The following is a 15,809-nucleotide window of genomic DNA, read 5'->3' as shown; positions in this document are numbered from 1 at the left end:
TAGATAAGTTAGTTAATTATAAAAAAATATAATATATTTTTCCTAAGACACTATAATTATTTTTCTTAATATCCTCCCCCAACTTGATTATGATTGAAAGAGTATTTATAGAAATAATTTAAAAAAAACTGATAAATATGAAAAATAAATTTTATATTTAAAACCAAATTAAGTTCTATATTAAGGATCAGAGTAGTACTCAACTACATACATAGTTTGTCCAATACACAGTTTGAAGAATGAGTTTCCACTATGGCTTGGCTAGCTATGTGTTGATAATTATTGATATATCGGATCATTTATTATTCAAATTAGGCTTGTTGCAGCATAGCACTTATAGTTTGTACATTAAAAAAGAGCCATAGAATCTACTCCTCCAGTTAAGGACAAAACCTTAAGTCCAGAAAACAAAAGATGACAAAGATTACCATATGTAAACAGTCTATAGCAGAGGAGAAAAAAATGAGGATTCAATATCCGAGAGTTAACTAGTGTGGAAAATTCTGAGAATCAGAATCGGATTGAGGAGTCTCATCAGAAGAATTTTTCTTGGAAGAAGAAGTTGCATACTTCATCATTAACTTCTGTTAAGCCAGGTTTCAATTCAGAGTTACAAAACTATTCATACTCTGTTTTATCCCCTGCTTACTTCTTAACTTCCACCACCACCAACGACGGAGTCAGCTCGAATATCTCAGCAGCAATCGTCAGTGGCCCCTTCACACCTTCCCTTGATCCCTCCAAGCTCACCCTGCAATCCTTCTTCCTCACTGTAAAGCTCACCAACTGCGCAATTTCCTCCAACTTCGATATGATCTCTGACACTGGCGCGCTGGACACGAACCTCGCCTCGTCCCCTTTCTCCTCGAACAACCCAGAAAGATCGAAGGATGCAGAGAATGATATTATATCAAATGCATTCAAGCTTGCTGGTCTTGGCAATGAAGCGTTATTTCTTCTTTTGACCTCTAGCTCTGAATCGGATTGTGATACTGAATAATCTGCGATTGATTCTATGTCGTCTTTGTTTAAATCCAGTTTGTCAATATCTTCAACGCTGGTACAGAGCTTATCGTCTTCGAAACAAAACTTGATTTGTTTGAACCCTTTCTTGAATCACTTGTTTTCCATGATATCTGGAATTGAGATTCTGGTTTCTGGGTTTGCAACGAGAAGATGAGTACAGAATAAGTTTAGCTCCAGCGAGAACCACTTGGGACACCGGAAAACTCCTCTGTAAATCTTCTTGTGCATAGCCATAACGTTCTGATCATGGAATGGTAAATAACCTGCCATTAAAACGAAGAGAATAACGCCACAAGACCAGAGATCAACTTTGGCTCCGTCGCATCCTTTTCTTGCCAGAACCTCAGGAGCAACATACCCAGGCGTTCCACAAAAAGTATGGAACAATCCGTCTTGTCTGATTTGGTCGAAGACAGCGCTGAGGCCGAAATCGGAAACCTTGAGATCGCCATTTTCGTCAAGTAACAAGTTTTCCGGCTTGATATCACGGTGGTACACACCTCTGGCGTGGCAGAATTCTACGGTGGAGATCAATTGCTGGAAGTACTTTCTGGTGACTCCTTCATTCAATCGGCCTTTTGCGACTTTATTGAATAACTCGCCGCCGCGGACGTATTCCATGACGAAGTAGATCTTCGTCTTCGTGGCCATGACTTCGAAGAGCTGGACGATGTTGGGGTGGCGGACGCGGCGCAGGATTGAGATCTCGCGCTTGATGCTAAGGGGGTGTTGGGCAAAACCAAAACCAAGGTTTTAGAATTACTTTTCCGCAAAACGAGATAACCTCCTCCACATATTTACTTCGTAATCCATAAAAGCACTTCTGAAACCATGGTTTGGTTTCTATCCAAACACCCCTAAGCCGCCGTTGAGGATTTTCTCTTTGTCGATGATATTAATTGCGACTTCTTCGTCGGTTTTGATGTTTCGAGCGTAGTAAACCTTCGCGAAGGTGCCATGGCCGAGGAGTTTTCCTACTTCATAGCGGCCGAGTAAAAGATTGGCGTTATTCTTCTTCTTCGTCCGATTGAGACCGTTGTTCGAAACGTCGACGTCCACCATGGATGCGGCGGTGAAGAATGTAGAAGCTGCAGAATTGTTGTTCTGTTTTGCTGGTTTAGGTTTAGGCGTCGACGTGCTTCTCCGCCATTGAAGGTGGTGATGATGTGAGTTGTTTGGAGGCGAAGATGTGGTTTTGATTTGTTGAGGTTTGTTTTTGTGTGTGTGTGTGTGTATCTGCGGGGCTGGTTAGGCTAAATAAATTTTTGTGTGTAATAATTTTAAATTTTATTTTGATTTAATTTCAATGTGATAACTTTATTTTAATTTTAATTTTTTTTTAACTTATTTAACTCTAATTTTACAGTAGTTTTCATTTTTTTAAAAAAACTAATTAATCTGATTTTGATGTTTAAAATATTTAAATAATTTTTCAAACAATGTTGAATCAGAACAAATACGCAATATATGTTTAGTCAATCAAAATCCAATCCTGCAGATTGCTTTTGTTTATTTGCATTGAAATAAATCTCTTAATTCAATACTGAAAGCAAAATAATTCAAACGTGCCGTTGAATTTGAAGCTTTTAACATGCCTCTCATGAATTAAACTGAATTTTTTGAAAATTATAACCCAAGAATGCAATTTAATTTTCTTTAAACGGGAATGATATATATATATATATATATATATATATTAAGATTAATGATGATATTATCAGCCGATGAGGTTAGCTTGAATCAAAACCAAGTTCCTTTACTATTCTATTGATGCATTCAGAGAATCAATTATTTTACTTCTCACATGCCAATCTCAGAGTGACTTACCGGTAAATTACTAAATTGAAATGGAGATTGAATAGAGTATGTGCCAAAAAGAAAAGAGAGGAGAAAAAGAAAGGTCAAATTAAAGATTTGAGATCCTAGGATGGGGAGGTATAAAATAGAATATTAAGAGCATTGTTAGTTTGAGTAACAACTTAACTAGCTCCACGTTTATAGGGTTGGCACGTAACTGGAAGTGGAATATTATAAGGGAACTAGTGATCGCGGCTACCGTACGGTCGTCGCCCCAGCAGGAAGCACTCCCATCTACGACCTAATAGTCAACTCCTTCCTTGACTTTCTCTTCTCTACACAAAGAGCATCGTTGGACAGAAAGGGCCCACTTAACTTTTTTTTTTCCAAACATACCTCAAGTTTTTTTTTTTAAAAAAAAAAACTTGGTGACCGATAATCAGTACCTTTTCTGAATCGTATCACCAGATATTCGAACAACCAACTGATCCAGTTCGATTAGAATGTGGTGAAGGCCGAAGGTCTCCCATGAGTGTTTTTGCAGGCATTATGTTTTCAAATCTTCGAGCCCAGAGGGGGTATTCATGATTGTGTTTAATCAGTTGGCACATGTTCCCTTCTCTCACCCCATGTTTGCTTGGGGCCACCAAAATCCATTTTATATTCCTTTACACGTAGAGACTACAATTTTTCCGAAGAGCTATTGAAGAGTTGGAGATGTATGTATATGTATTTACCTGTATATTATATTCAAAAAGTATAGCTTACCCCATACTTTATTCAAGGGAAGCCACGCTCTAGTTTGACAATTTTTCTTTTTGAACAACAATTGAAGCCACAGTTAGGACGGTGCGCATAAAATAGGGATTAAGTCAAATCAGAGATTAATAAATACCTATATCTCAAGGGATATGGTCATTTAAAAACGTAACATTTAAGCTATAATGGTCTGCTTTATGAGTTAGTTAGTTGGTATTATCTTGTCCAAAGGGGTGATCGAAAGAGACAATCCAATCTCGGATGAGAAGATTCATGCATAATCATATCCAAAAAAATTGGGGGGGGGGGGGGAGGGATAACTTCGAAAGTGCTTGTTCTATATGAATGATGATGATAGTTTCCAAGGAATTGTAGGAAACACTGACTCTCGTAGAAGCTTTTCATTCCAGACAGAAGAAGGTTTTCATTTTCCAATAGTTCAGCTGCAATTATCTAACTTTCCAAAGGAAGGTTTTGATTATCTCATCATAGGTGAGCCATTTCCACATTTTTGTCCAAATGTCAGGGTTGGAAGCGATTTTTTTTTTTTAAATTTGAATTTTCAGTGGCTTTATAGGCAGAGATTTGATTAAGAAGTTGCCTCCAACCAAAGGTCTACAACAAAGAGCATCATCATCATCCATCCTCATTCGAATCAGGCAGTTGAACAAGAAATATTTGGCTGATGACATTCATAGAAGGATAACGGATAATCTTGTTTTAAGTCCCAACCCCTCACTAAAGTTTTAAAATTAGTGACTCTGGCATTAAGAATATTGCATCCGCATTAGAACCATATCAAACAAGAGGTTGAGGAAAAAGTGATGACCATCTATCAAACCATAAAGAAACTTGATTCCTTTTCCCAATCCCTAATCCTACATTTCCCCTATGAGTTTGTCGCAAGAAGATTCTAGTCCAAGTAAAAATTCAGATGGGCGAGGTTTAACAAGGGAATGGTAGGTTTGTTACACTTGTACTTAACCCTTAAAACCTTGACCTGTTGGTTTAGGGATTTTCAAATTGAAAGCAATATTCCAACTTGGAGAATTACTGTGAGATCTCAAATAAAAAAAATAATTATCAAAAAATCCTAATAACAAGTGAGAAGTAGACTTAAAATTTGTCATTACAAATTGCTCAGTTGTCATTAGGATTTTGAGATTTTATTTCAATTTCCTCTTCCAACTTGAGTTTCCTAAGATCAAGGCCAAGTTTGAGAAGCTTTATGCCATAACCCAACATGTATTTAGCTAGTCAAGATGTTCTTAAGATTTTTACCCCCAAATAATCTAAAGGACTTAGTTTTAGTTTTATCCTCCCATCTATTTACAATACCAAATAAAGATTAAAAAAAATAAGACGATGAACGTAAGAGAATAAATAAATAAATCAAACCCATATTTGTAATAATTACTTCTCCGTCCTCAATTTATGAGTTAATTAAGAAGTTAATATTGATCCTATATATAAGATCTATTTCACATGTTTATCAATTTTTTCTAAATTAATCCTATCGGTATTCTCCCAACAATAATCAAGTAAGAGAATGAGAAAAAGAATTAAAAAAGATGTTTAGGGTGTTTTGGAAAAAAAACATATCATATTAACTACTCCTTTGGTCTTAAATATAAGACCTATTCTGTAGTGTAGTTTACACTACAAAATGGGTCTTATATTTAGGACCAGAGGAGTAATTTAAATAACATCATTAATCTATTCAAATTAGTTAATTAGGTCTTATATTAAGAATCGGAAGCGTACTTAAAATCAACAGCTATTTTATTGAGATAATGACCAGCACATTACTGAAAGGATCATGATACTCTCCAAAGTCGGATATAAAACCTATATCTCTAAGGGTGTGTTTGGGATCACATTGGTGACCCCAAAAGTAACTTCTACACCGCAAAAAACAACTCCGGACTATTTCTTTTGTTTGGATCCACGATTGTCTAAAAAGTCATTTTCTCTTCTATCGCACGATGGAGTAGAAGCCACAAAAAGTAGCTTTTCTGGTGCATCACGATGCGGCAACATCATGAGCCCCTTAAATTTGTTACCTACCCAAGTTGCCCTTCTGCCCAAGGACAGGATGAAAATTAACAAACCTTTTTCTGCGAATGATTATGAGATGCTTTGTTTTTCTTCGCCAGAGAAGAAGCAAAAGAATCTTAGCGATACAATGTTGGGTCTGTGAAATTATAAGACGCTAAGGTGGGGAGAGGCTGTGAATGATTATTCATCTCCGAAGGATTTTGAGACGCTAAGGTTTGAGAGGGACTTTGAGACGCTGAGGTGGAGAGAGGCTGTGAATGATTATTGTCGCTGCCATCAAGGACGAATTGATAGAGGCAAGGTTGGGGAGGGGTGGAGAAGGCAAGCGGTGGAGTGAGGAGAATTGATTAGAGATGTTGGGGCTAAAAAGAAAAAGCCAGAACCTTCTTTATTTTCTGTTAAGGTATCTTTTTGTTTGTTATTTCATTATCTAAAATCTTATATTCAAATAAGTTAGTCCAAATATCTCTAATCTCAAGGGATTATTCAAATATATCTGCATCATTGTATTTATTTTTATTATTTAAAATTTATATACATTTTTTATCCATTAAACATATCTAATTAAGTACTTTAGAGCTATTTTTATTTTTATAATTTGTTAATTTTAATATTTCTCTTAAAATTTTCACATTATGTACATAATATATATATGTCATTTAATAAATTTATGTCCTTTTCAGTCATTTTACATCCAAACTTACTTTTACATTTATCATCCAAACAAGTTTCAGCTTCTCAAACTGGCTTTTTTCTAAAACCCAATCCAAACATAAATCACATTATCCTATCTGACTTTTACTCAATCTGACTTCTGTAAAAGTCAGATTGAAAAAAAAGTTACTTCTCCACCGCTAGTCCAAACACACCCTAACATGGTGAAGAAGTGACTTTCACATTTTGCAAATGTGATCTATCAATCATGTGACATAACCACTATACATTTGTTGACTTTGATAAGATTAATTATAAAACAATTATATTATTATTGGAAAAGCAAATAAGTTGACCTATACATTGTACGCAAAGGGTTAATATAATATTGAAGCTTAAGTCAAGTTCATGCTTTATGATGATGCATTAATGACATGCAAGAACATAAAACGAAACTGCTTTAAAAAATACTACATCTGGTACTAATTATAAAACCCAGTTAACTAATTTAGAAAGATTAATAAACTTAGTTAAGTTAGTTATTTGTAATGAATAGGTGTTATTTTTCTTAAAATATCTTTACTAATCAAATTTGTTATCTAGAACTATCATTGTTAGAAGGATTACTTTGGAAAAAAATGTATAAATATAAGAGACAAAGTAGATTATGGTCTTATATTTAGAACCAAAATAAAAGTCAAACAAGGTCTTATATTAAGAATCAGAGGTAGTATAAATAGGTAAACAAGGCTGATCAAACAAAAGATAAATAAACGAAGCTTCAAAAATATCGGCTTTATTTTGGAGGGGGTGATCTAATAAAGTGGCAAACGCAGATATGAAAATATTTGGTAATAAGTCCTTTACTTTTTTTAATTATTTTTTTAACGCCCCTTGAATGCAGGGGAGTGGTGATTTCTTTCTCGATGTAATTGGGGGGGGGGGGGGAAACTAAAGTAGCAGAATGTTGATAAATATCACGTGGCTTTAATTATTTATGTATTTAAAGCTTGTTTAGTTTTGTTGTGTATCGGTAGAATTAACTAACTTTACAAACTTGGCTCTAAGCAAAATCAAAATTGGCCCAAATTGATATTTGCCCAAAACTGAAGTTACCCAAAAGCAGGTACAATTTGCTTCTATTCCTAAATAAGGTTTTGGGCTCAAACGCAGTTTTTTTTAAAAAAAAAATTGGTAAAAATTCATAACTACGAAAAATTGTTACTTGTTAAATGATTTTTTTTTAACCACAAATATTCCTTTATCAAAAACAATCCTGTTTGAAATATTGTTTGATACTAAATATGAGTACACCTTACAGTGGGAATTTATATATTAGTTCGTCATGTTAGATGAGTTGGCGATTTATTAGATTTAACTCTTATTGGTTCAACTTCAAAATCATGATTTTGAGCCTCAGAACAGTTTTCCGCAAATGGACATTTACGATAACATGTTAGGCCCAAACAAGGAGCAGACAATCCAATCTAGATCAGAAATTATTCGGCCCATTTGAAGTCTTTAATATGAGTTTTTCTTCAAGAGTGTGATTTGAGTTATCACCATCACCACATTGCACGCCGTGTTAAGTTGTAAACAGTTCTTGGCCCAGGAAAAAAAAAATTGTAAACAGTTGAAAACTTCAAACTACAAATACAAGAATTATCAGAGAAAATAGACTGATATATTGAGTATTATTATTTATTAAATAAACGGATACTTGAATTTAAATGTTGAAAAATTCATATAAGATTCTTAAAAGGTATTGATAAGAAAAATTGGGATGGAGCGCGACTCGCTGATCCGTTTGGCTAGAATATTTTTTGTGTTTTTTCCGACTCTAATTTTTTGATAAAAAAGATTAATTATATAACATGAATAAGTTATAATATAGGTGAAGTTGGTGTAATAGATTTTGTGAAATAGAAAATTAATAAAACATCAGTTTTATGGAGGGAGTTGCTAGAAAATGATCGAATGCAAGAGGTAACTAGGTATGTCTTTGAATTTTAACCTTTCTAGTTGCGATCTTAATGTTGGACTGACTTTGGTTTGAATTAAAAATAACACGTATATCATTCATAGAAACTTTAGGGCAAAACTAGATTAACGGGCTGGCCCACTAAGAAAATTTCTCATATTTCCATCCTTATTTTTATTTTGGTTGCTCAGAGTATTCTCCCACCCGAACGATAGGAGACTAATCTCTCGCGATACTGTTAGGCACCGTAAAAGAGACTCCTCTCAATAGTGTTTTTTTTATACATACCGCCTCAAAGATCGAACCCAAGACATGATATTTAAAGTGCCCAAATTTCTTTCACTTGGACCAACAGTTGTTGGTATTTCCATCCTTGTCCTGTGTGTTGGGAGCTTGCTTAGTTTCTTTCTTTCTTCTCAGTTAGAATAGAGGGCTCATAAAACAATTAAACAAAGGGGGAGCTAAGTTCCATAGTACAAGTATTATTTACTGGAGCCTCTCCATTCAGTCCTAGTTAAATGGAACAAATAACTACCTCTGACATTTTCTCATATGTATATTAAGTAGAGTAGTTTTTCAATTTCATAATGCCCACAAGTGAGAGTTGGTGGGATCTTGCTATAATTTTATATCAGAAACTCAGTCTCTTTGTAAGTTGAATATTATTGCTAGACTAAAGCTGACGTGTCATTCTCTTGCGGCCTTGGTTTGCATGCTTGTGGATGAGGTGATGCCACCCACTTAACTTACCCCACTAAATTTAGACAAAATTCGATCAAATATAGTAAAATTATATGAAACACGATAATAAGAGGAAATGGTGGAAGCCAAGATCACGTGCAGAGCAGGAGGGACGCCACAGGGTATCTACTATCACTGTGTAGTCTTTTAGTCACTTTGACCTCATTTTGTTTGTATCACTGCTTTTTTGGCTTTATTTTAATTTGATTAATTGATGTGTCATTGGCATGTAAATTCTCACTTTGTGACATGCAATATACTCCTTTTAAATGAAAATTTTCATTTGAGTCCTACAAATGCCACTTAATTTTTAGTAGGTTGGAAAAGATTTTGAAATTTCAATCTGGTATTAAGGGATAAAAATAAAATTATTTTTTTGTGTAAAACGATTAACTTTTGAAATTTTGAGAATACGAAAAATAGGAATTGTTTAATTTGCTAATTGCAATTGTTCTTGTGAAATTTTGGAAATCTGAAATAACTACAATTAGCAAACTAACAAGTATAGATAAGGAAATTAATAATAATGCATAAGAGAATTAGGATGTAAATTAGGAAACTTAGTGTATTATATAGACTTCTGCACAATATAACTAAATGAGTCTGATGGCTTGGTAATTAACAAAAAAATTTTCTTTTTTATCATTTACTACCAAATTGAAATGTCATAATTTTTTGGCATGTGTGAAACTTCAATGAAATTTTCCTTTGTATATACACGCGCACTACTATATCTATCTCTGTTTTTTTTTTTTTTGGCCAACCACATTACTATATCTCGTAGTAAATACAAGACAACTTTTAAGCTACAGTTGGTTCAAAATCTAGGGCAACCTATGGTGAAGTATTTATTTTTTTTTTTTCAGTACCCTTATCCAATTATTACTAGTTTGAATTGAGAATTTTAGTTTTATTGTGTTATTGTTTGTCTTTAGTTGCCCACTTAATGCTGGTGATTCATTGCATTAAATGACAAATCGAAAAGGATTAACATTTTTTATAATACAATATATAGAAATGACTAAGTATTTCTTAAAAAGCATGAATTAATTACATTTGACCTATATTACATGGCATGCATAGTTTTTTTTCAATATTTTATTAAAGTATTATTTATTATCATTAATGGAACTGGAAATGTGCGGGCGTATGGTCTCTACTCACGTCAACTACTACTAGAAGTTCAACAAAGTGGTTGTGATCATTTATTTTTGCTACTTTCAGTTTCAGATATGATTCACCATTCTAATTAAAGACCAAATTGAATATATGAAGAGATTAGTTTACCCAACGAATGGAGTTAAAGTGAAGGCATCATGATTCATGACTTCTCAGAGCTCTTCAAAAGTCAACCAAAAAAATATTGTTCGTTAAGTATTTAATTTAGAGCGAATATGTCCATACATTGCAAGGTCTTAAAATTTAAAACTAATAATGATAAAGGGAAAACTTGCCTTCCAAATGCACATAAAATGAGATGTGTTTTATTTTGTTGTTGTTATTATACAATAATTAACTATTATTGTCTTTAATGTGCTTTTTACTTAGAGACCAAAATGCCATATTCATATATACATATTTTATTTCTTTCTATTCTTTTTTCCTCATCTCTGTTGGTCTTTTCATAATCTTTGTGCAATGGTGTCTTTCTCTTGTTCTTTTTATTATTTTAATTTATCAATTTAGTAAAGATAATATTTACTCTTAAAAGAATGACTCCCTACCATCATTATTATCAATCATCAATGCCATTAACAAAAATAATCATATCAATATCAATCAATATACACCATATAAATTAAAGAGCGTCACCCTTGCTCATCACAAGAAAAAGTGACAAAAAATAGCATAAAATATATTTATAGATGAAGAGTAGTGTGATGAAAAAATATATGTGGAAAAAAAAATACTTTATCCCCTTTTTTTATAAGATTCAATTAATTGCTTTGCGTAAGAAAGTTGATTAAAATTAATTATTTCTTATAAAATATAACATTATATTCAATAAAAGCTTTTTAATTAGCATTATAAAGCTAGTATTTTGGGGGATTCATTATAAGATTCTAAGAAAAGAATATATCACCAAAAAATCTCAATAACAAAGAAGTTGCATGAGCTTATTAGTTGTTATCAATTTTGTACTGAAACTTTGTTTATTTACTTATTATGGAATTTTTTTTTGGCCTTTAATGATCTCATATACTACCTTTGATTTTTAATATAAAAATCAGTTAGAATTAGATTTGATTCTAAATATAATATATCAATCTAATGTATTTTCTCTATCTTTTTGCAAAATATTTCTATTGATTATAAAAGGTTTTCATGAAAGGATAATTTTAATAATCTAACACATATGATTAAAGATGATGGTTTAAGAAAATTACTACGTATTTGTAAAAAAATAACCGATTTAACTAATTTTTTTAAAAATACTTTTATGTTTTGACTATTTGAAAAAAGTTATCGTCTATCACAAGGTCACGTACGATTGCATCTGCCAATACTACATGAACATGATGCTTGTAACTCTCCGAATGAATGAGAAATAAAAAGTGGGAACCCTTGAGTATGAAAACTTTAGAAGTCGCCTTCACATCTGTTTTGGGGCCATCTGACTTCCCACCTCCTTATGTGACCTTCCTGCCTTCTACGTTCGTTGGGACTTCCAATTTCCTGCAACGCAACTGTCTGTCCATTTTTCGTGAAAAAAAAAGGGCACCATTCCTTTATTAAAGTATACATATAACATCGTTTTTTTTAAAAAAAAAATTATAATTTTTTTTTTTCAATAAGTTTAATCTTACAAATTTAGTAGGGTTAGGATGTGTCCTACAGCTCAAATAATACTTATTATAGAGATTATTATAGTCACAGATTGTCTCTTGAAGAAAGTTATCGCAATGGATTATGATTTAAATCCATAACTTTGCAGAATACATTTACCAATTTTTATACGCATGACATCATGTCTTGTAGTAATCAATTATTCTTTTAAATGACAAATAATGGATTAATTACTCTGCAACTGCCACACATCATAAATAAATATATATATACAAATATATTATTTGTAATATACTAATAGTATAATTTATTTTTCAAGCGCTGGTGAAAAAAATTTTATTTTTCTAACGTATTTATATCTTCCGATTCACATGATTACAAATAAGCGTGTAATTAGAAGCTATAGTACTTTGCGGCAAAAAAAAAAAAAAAACAACAGAAGAAGAAGAAGAAGCTATAATAATGCGTTAAGTGCAATGGTCAATAGTCAACACCTCACCCTCTTCCCATTCTCCCGAGCCGTTACGTTCTCCGTCAACCATGACGTCGTCGATTTTTTATATTCGCGATAATTGCCCCACTTCAATTCCAACTCCCCCTCAAAGCCTCTCACTGAAACAAACAGGGTATATATGACAGAAATAATTCAAGCTGCTCACTTGCTCCTGCTAAAATGAGACCCTTTTTCAGGTTCTTCATTCTTCTGGCTCTGCTTGCTTTTGTTGTATCTTCTTCCTCCTCTTGCAAACTCAGTCAAGAGGAAGGCGATTGTGTCCAAGGCCTTCAAATCAGTCTCCGGATTCAATGTTTCTTCGTTACCCCACTGCTCCGATGACGATCAGTTTAGGGCCATAAGGCTTCCTTCCAAGAATCTCCGTGGCCCTATTTCGTGGAAGTTTCTGAGGAATGTTTCAAACTTGCAGGTTCTTGATCTCTCTGGGAATTCTCTTCAAGGTCAAGTGCCTGGCTGGTTCTGGGTAAGCTCGAGCTTACTGGAGGTCAACCTTTCCAATAACAGGTTCGGAGGTAGTATTCACAGCTCCTTCGCTTCTTCTCTTCAAATGCTTGATCTCTCACACAATAGGTTCACAAACCATGTTCAGCTTTCTGGGTTTTCAAAGCTGAAAGTTCTTGACCTTTCTCACCACAATCTGAAATACCTCCCTTCTGGGTTTCAGAAGCTCGCCAACCTGAGCTACCTTGACCTGTCCAACTGTAAAATCGAAGGAAATGTCAAACCTATCTCTGTTTTGAAGTCGCTGAATTACTTGGACCTCTCAAATAACGAGTTGAATGGTACTTTTCCTTCTGATTTCCCTCGTCTTCTTACCCTTCATTTCTTGAACATTTCTCACAACAATTTCAGAGCCGTACTTAGCTTCGATGGGTACAGGAAGAAATTCGACAAATCAGCTTTCCTTCACGCCGGTGCTAACTTCAATTACAACACTTCTAAAACGTCGATGTTTCATCACCCTCCGCAACGAGACTCAATCAATGCGAAACGACCCAAATCAAAATCTAAAACATTGATTCTCTCAGTTTGCTCTGCTTCAGGAGTCATCATTGTTCTATTGTGTATTTCAGTATTATGCATCTACAGGAAGAGACGATTGGCTAAGAAAAACAAATGGGCAATCTCGAAACCAGTCCCTCCATTGCCTTTCAAGGTCGAAAAATCCGGGCCGTTTGCTTTCGAGACCGAATCAGGTGCGTCGTGGGTGGCTAATCTGAAGGAGCCATCATCAGCATCGGTCGTGATGTTCGAGAAGCCACTGATGAACCTGAGCTTCAAGGACCTGATCGCGGCCACATCACACTTCGGTAAGGACTCGCTGCTCGCCGAAGGGAGGTGTGGCCCCCTGTACAGAGCCGTCTTATCTGCCAGCGGAGACATCCACGTGGCAATCAAGGTTCTGGAGAACACCAGAGACATCAAACATGACGACGCGGTTGAATTGTTCGTTGAACTCTCAAAGCTGAAGCATCCAAACGTACTGCCACTCTCTGGTTACTGCATTGCTGGTATTGCGCTGAGTTGCATCTGTTCCAAAATCCAAATGCTTTCTTCCAAATTTTACTTTTTTTTTAATTCTGTTTTTTTCGTAGAAGCAGCGTACATTCTGAAATTGAATTGAACCTACTCCCATTAATTGCCTTCATGGGTTTTAATCTGATGATGTCGCACTCACTAACTTGTGTACCCATTTTCCCTAAATCTACACTCTTGTAATGATTACGTATAGGAATTCGTGTCTGTCCTGTCGTACATTTTGGTTTCGTAATTGAAATGTCTGTTTCTGGAAATAAGCAAAATATTTCAAATGGTTTTAGCCTAACAAAACTTTTCTGTTAATATTAACCTTTTTTTTTTGGAAAAAAATTATGGAAGTTGGCAAACTTGATTCATGTTTTGGTCTAATTGAGAAATTTGCTTAAATATGAGTGTAATTAAATGTGGTGAATTTAATTAAAATTGAAATTTGGTTTTGTTTATTTCAATTTCAGGAGAAGAAAAGCTGGTGTTGTACGAGTTCATGTCGAACAGCGATTTAGGAAGGTGGCTTCATGAGCTGCCAATGGGGACTACTAACGTTGAGGATTGGGGTAGCGACACATGGGAGATTCAAAATGGTGTCGAATCACAGGCGTCCTCATCGAAAACAATGGGTTGGCGAACACAACATCGTATTGCTGTGGTGACAGCACGTGGCCTGGCATATCTCCACCATGCCGGATCAGAGCCCATCGTACATGGCCACCTAGTCACCTCTAATATCTTACTAGCCGATGAATTCCAGCCCCGAAACATGGATTTTGGGTTTCAAAAAATCAGGCAGCAAGATAAGCCGAATTGCACAATAAAAACTGATATTTACTATTTCGGTGTCGTGTTGATGGAGCTCTTAACGGGGAGGGCCGACATGGTGGAGACAGTCATGTGGGTGAGGAAGATAGTGAGAGAAGGAAATGGGGTAGGCGTTTTAGATGAGAGGTTGAGAGATGAGGGCGGTGAGTCGGAGAGGGAGATGGTGGAGAGCCTCTAAGTGGCGTTCTTGTGTACGGCGGAGTCACCGGTGAAGAGGCCCATGATGCTGCAAGTCCTGGGGTTGCTCAAAGACATTCATCCTTGTGGTGGACTCCATCACTCTCAAGTCTAAATTTTGAACAACTTGTTCTCCATAATTTTTTTTTCTGTTTCTTTTGTTTTTCCCCCCTTAAAAAATACACAATTTAATCCTCAAGTATACATTTTTCATTTTGTAAAATTTATTGTGGGCATCATATGGCGTGAAGGAAATTCTTGCTCCTAGAGGAGCATGCTTGTGACGATTAAGATTTATTCTGTACATGGAAGTAGTAAAAGACCTTGCAGAGCGTTTTGTATTAAAAAAAAAAATACAGTGTAACATGCATCTCATATCAAATTTCTTACAAATACAAAATCTCTAATCCAACATGCTTACTCTAATTTATTACTAATTCTTATGCTTTTAATATAAGAATTAAATAGTTAATTGACAAAAATAAAATAATTAGTTAAATTAGTTATTTGTAATAAATATGTATTAATTTTTTAAAATACCTTTTTTAATCTTTCTTAATATTAGTATATAAATATTTTTTTAAAAATAATTATAAATTCAAAGAAAATATCAATTAAAATTTTATATTTAAAGCTAAAATAAATTATTATTTGCCTCTTATATTTACAATCCGGACAATATTCATGTTGATGAGTGGAGAGAAGCCTAGTCCGTTATATTTGTTTAAATTTAAGTCTTTTTAATCAATTAAATTTTTAAACAGGCTATTTTAACAAAATTTCCCTAATTCTTTTTTTGTGGGCATGGTACAGATAATCCCACTTACATTATTCACTTTTTGCCTGTCTTTTTTGGCTTTTTCCTTTTTATTTTTCTATTTTTGTTTTACTCCTTTTTTTTTTGCCTTTTTCCCTCCTTCCTTTGTTCTCTTTTAAATTAGTTAATTCTTCTTTCGGAAA

The 15,809-nt window shown here is 34.3% G+C and overlaps 2 pseudogenes; one reads left to right on the top strand and one right to left on the bottom strand.

Moving 5' to 3' along the window:
* Positions 1 to 488: 488 nt before the first annotated feature.
* Positions 489 to 2,088, bottom strand: LOC114740177 (CBL-interacting serine/threonine-protein kinase 12-like; annotated as a pseudogene).
* Positions 2,089 to 12,476: 10,388 nt separating this feature from the next.
* On the top strand, positions 12,477 to 14,964 carry LOC114740176 (calmodulin-binding receptor kinase CaMRLK-like; annotated as a pseudogene).
* Positions 14,965 to 15,809: the final 845 nt, after the last annotated feature.

This window comes from Neltuma alba, unplaced genomic scaffold (assembly GCF_004799145.2).
Source record: "Neltuma alba isolate B1F8T4 unplaced genomic scaffold, ASM479914v2 tig00003072_pilon, whole genome shotgun sequence".
NCBI classification, from domain to species: Eukaryota; Viridiplantae; Streptophyta; class Magnoliopsida; order Fabales; family Fabaceae; genus Neltuma; species Neltuma alba.
Note: the sequence above shows the minus strand (reverse complement) of the source record. Positions and strands in the feature narration are given on the sequence as shown.